The sequence below is a fragment of the Melozone crissalis genome, unplaced genomic scaffold (genome assembly GCF_028551555.1).
Source record: "Melozone crissalis strain CALT ecotype California unplaced genomic scaffold, PUWL_Pcris_2 ptg000111l_1, whole genome shotgun sequence".
Lineage (NCBI taxonomy): Eukaryota > Metazoa > Chordata > Aves > Passeriformes > Passerellidae > Melozone > Melozone crissalis.
The window spans coordinates 10,030,683-10,035,526 of NW_026535888.1; positions in this window are offsets into that span (position 1 = coordinate 10,030,683).

Sequence of the window (4,844 nt, forward strand, 5' to 3'; positions counted from 1 at the left end):
CCGCTTGATAATTTTTAAAAGAGTTTGAATAACTCCTAGAGTACTCTGTTACTTTGAGTCTGCCCTTTCTGCCTCTTCCACCTTTTTTCTTTCCCTTGTAGAGCTGTCCCCACAGCCACAGGATCTCAATGTCCCACAGGTTCTCCATCTCCTGGAGGAGGTCCTCCCTGCTCACCTGCAGCTGCTCTTTTTTGTGTTTTGGTTTGCTGTTTGTTTGTTTTTTAAAATTTAAAGTATTTTAATAACATCTATTTTCAGTAGTTTGTTAGCTCTTATTTAATTTAGCTACTTTAAACCATCATGCACCTTCCAATGACTGCAACAGAAACATTTCTACTGGAATTACACCTCACATGTGGCAGCTCATGGACACCAAGGCAAGAGATTTGTGTCCAACAGAAAACTCTTTTTTATCAGGTGCAAGTTCATTCCTTTTGATACAAAGAAGAGGCAGCAACTTCCTTCTAAATCTCAACAGGTTCAGGATGAGCTAAATATAGAGAGAAACAAAGCAGTTGGTTGACAGGCAGGGGAGGAGATGTAGGGTATTGCTGCAAACAAGCTGATGGTGCAAGATTTTTGGCCCTTTTTAGTCTAAAAGATAGAAACAGCTACTACTAAAAGGGTCAGGAGACACAGTTTTGGCTCAGAATTTAGACTGAAAAATGCTTTCTAAACCCCAGCCTAGTAACATTGAGAAACTGGAAATATAAAATAATTGAACATCATGGCAAGCTTAATACCAACACAGTGGCATTGGGCACTGCAATAAGACAAGAAAGTTGGTACAAGCTACAAGAGACATTGGATCATGTCTCCAACTTGAATCAGAAGAAATTACAGAGCAAAGAGAGTCAACTTGTGCCTGGGGAGCTGCAGCATCCCCTCAACAACGAGGTGTGGGCAACTCAGCAAGGGCACTGCCCAGTGCTGGGACTCTGAACCCCACATATTTCATTGGTGATGTCCAGAAGCTCTGCTCACTCCTAGAAAAAATCTGGACACAAACATATTCCTGCAAAGAGACCACTTGGAATTACTCAGTGAGTTCTGTGGTTAAGCTCCTGATATTCAAAAATATCCTGACATCAAGTCATTCCACATCCTGAATGCCCAACACTATAAACAGTAAGAAAACGCACAAAATCATTTTAGTTGTAGAGAAACAAGGTACCAATGAAGCACTTGTCTATGGTGAGCAGGTTAATTGTCTCCTCTCAAACACGACTGTTTAAGCCAACTTTCTTTGGAGAAGAAAACCAAAACATTCAGAAACTTCTCCTGCCTAAAAATAAATGTTAAAAGCAACACACAGAGCAGACACACAGACCTATGAGCTGCACACAGACCACCAATAAATATACAGAAACACCACAACAAAGGAGAAGGCTCATCATAAAAGAAAAATCCCATAACTGCTACTCAGACTGATACCAAAGGAAAGGGAAGTGTTTTTTGCAGGCATGTGCAAGCACATTACAGTGTCAAAGCACAACTTTGCTATTATTATTACTTTATGCAGCATTACAAGGTTACTGAGGTGCAGTGTTTAATAGTCTAGTCTACAGCTTTTCCTGACTGCAGGAACGCTCACCAAACCCACCATGGACCCACCCCCTCGTGGCATCACCCAGCCCCCGAGCTGCTCCCATCCAGAGCATCCAGCTCCCAGCTGGCAGTCACAAACACCCACTGATCCACCCCAAACACACAAGAGCCATGTGAGGACCAACCGTCTCCCAGCCATCCTCCTAAGACACCCTTCAGTTTGTGCTTCCCCCTAAGAGAAGCCATCCTGTGGGAGCTTGGGATTCCTCTCAGCACCAATCAGGTCCCCATGGCTTCTCCCACACCCAACCCCCCTTATTCTCCTCAAAATGAAGAGGAAAATCACATTGACCAAACCCAACCTAACCCCCAGCCTACCAGCTGAATTTGGTGATCGCTCCTCAATGCCTCTCCCTCCAAAGGAAAACACCTTCCTGGTTTTTTTCTTGGTCCTGACTCAGAGAAGCTGATGCTTGAAAGTACCCAAAAGATACCATCAAACACTTGGCATTTTCAATAATTTTATCTTAAATTTGCAGCCACGTACAACTGGAAAATAAAAATCTACAGCACCATCTTCTAAAAAGGCACTTTCTGAGGACTGTCTTGCTTAAAAAAAAATAAAAGTCACTCCAAGTTTTAAACAGTGGAACTGCTTTGTTTGAAAAGGACCCTACGGTAACAACCCGTGTCAGGTGAGGGGTACCTCAGACAGGATGTGAAAGGCCAGGGCACGTGGGATGGAAAGTGGATGGAGTCTCCCCAACACCCTCATTCCTGCCAAACCAATGCTCTGATATTTTCCCTCACACACCTCTCCCTTACAACTCCTTCCCCACCATATGCACCTTTGTCTACTCAGGGGACAACAATTTGGGTTTTAGTGTCACGGAGATCAGATTTTTGAGATTCTGCTCAGGAGGTAAGATGTAGGATCCTGTATCCATCTTGCCCATACCTCAACTACAGAAAGTACAAAATCTTCTACCAGCAGAAAGCATCAACGAGCTCAAGCTCTAACCACGATATTTTACAAAAACAAGGAGTGAATTGGCTAAGTGAAGTTTGATTTCAACACGTGCCAAACCAAAAATGATATTCCAAACACGCAGCATCAACCTAAAGTACCATCTTTGGGTAGAAAAGACAGACAGAAATCTTTCCCTTTGACACCCCTATGGAATTTTTCACTAGATCCAAACAACCTGCCAGTAGCAGCCATGAAACTCCACAGCACTGAAAGGGACAGAGCATCTGCCCGGCCTGACCAGAGACCACGATGGCCACTTAGAAACAACCACCTTTGAAAACTGAATTTACAGGTCCAACACACACAATCTGAGCTTTTGATTCCTTGGTTATAAAAGTGCTTTGAGTAAGGTTCTAAACCCTCAGGTCACAAAACAGGGAAAATACCAAAAGTGGACAAGATAGGAAGAAATTGTAAGAAAAGGGAAGGAAAAAAGAAAAAAAAAAGGCCTTAAGCTTGAGCTTGGAATTTCACCAGAGTGAACTTTAAGACTAGTAGAAAACCAGTATTTGTAGCTGGAATTTTTACAGCAGACTACATGGTATCTCATGTTGAGCATTTTATAGGACAAGTATTTGTACATGAAGAAGTGAAAATCATTTAGGACCAAGAGCATCTTGAAATAATTTGACTGACAACTTCCAGAAACCCATTTAACTCCTGAAAACCATTTCTGTGGCCAAACTCCCAAAAGAAGACCGGAATGAATACTATAAAAATAACTTTTGGACACGTGTAACCAGATGACACATGGAACAGTGACACAGCGATCCTGAGTCAAATGGCCACGGCTCAAGTCCCTAGGAAGGGAAAAAAGGCGACTTACAGCGGAGCCACTCCTCCTGTTGGCAAATGTCGCGAGTTTAACGCCTCAACCACAAACATGCTGGGATTCCCTCCAGCTCTGGATCTAGCAGTGGCCAGGTGGGAGCTTTGGGCAGGGCTGGCTGGGTGAGGAGGGGCTCGGTGCTACCCTGGGCCTGCCCCCACCACGGGAGCACTTAGTGGCACTTGTTCAGCACAAGTGAGGTCTCGGGGTCTGAGGAGATGGGAACTGCTTTTCTCCACAGGCAGAAACCCGAGGCCGGTGTCTGCAAAGCAAGAAGAGCCATCAGCCTGTGCCCACATCCCTCTTTGGACTATCCACAGCCAGCTCTCGGCCAGAGAGGGGGGATCTGCTGTGCCACTCAAGGTTTCCTCAAACAGCACATAAAATTTGAGATTTTTTTTTTGTTCTTTTTCAAGGAGAGCAGGTACAAAAATAAAAGAAATCCATATACTCTGAAAATATACTGGAAACTGCCACCACAGATGAGGTACCATTTATCCCGACCCCCCACCCCCAAACTGCAAACATCAAAATATATATGTTTTTAAACAAAAGAAGAATATCTGGCTATTTAATCTCAGTTAAAATGACAGCACCCTTTGTTACACTTGATATTTCACACCATTAATTCTCTTTTGAAAAAAAACCAAGATATCTAACTAACCTTGATTCCTTGCTTTTCTCCTCATTCCTTAGTGCAGTAATTGTCCATCTCCATTTAAATAAATATAGCAGCTACAGCATCATAAATGTGTGGCCCTCACAACGTCAGTAACTTGATATCGTAATACAAAGAAGTATCGGCACTTGACGTAGATATTTGCAAAACCAAGAAGAGAGATTAAAACTTCCAAATACTCTTCACATGAAAACCAGGTACAATGTTACCTTGACAACTGAAGTCACTTTGCCAATGAAGTTTCTTTAGTTTTTGGTGAAAGTAGTGAGCAAAAAAGCTTCTCAGATCCGAGTCACCGAGCGTGGGCAGGGTGAGAAGCAGCTTTGAAAGGAGAGCTAGAAGGCTTTGTAAAAAGGAATTTTCAGCTAAATGCCAGAAGTCCACAAGAGCTCTTTGTAAAATAGGTTTCTTTAAAAAAAAAAAAAAGTTCTCTGTTTTCAAAAGAAATTTCTGTATAAAGCTTAAGCTGAACCTTTTACAAAGAGCATTGCTACTGAGAGAGCTTTAGGAGAAAAGTGTCAGGTCACAGACTGGGAAAAACATCTGAGAGACTCACTGTGAAACCACCTCGCTCAAAGGACTCTGTCACACCCTCCTCCCTGCACCAGGTGTGTCCAAAGGCACCCACAGGGACAGGGCACTGCCAAGCTGGGACCCCCTGGCTCTGGGGGTCCCCAAATCCTCAGGGCCTCCTGAGCCCCCCAGCCACCCCCACCGAGCGCCCCCAGCCAATGCCCGCCCCCACCACTGTTTCCAGT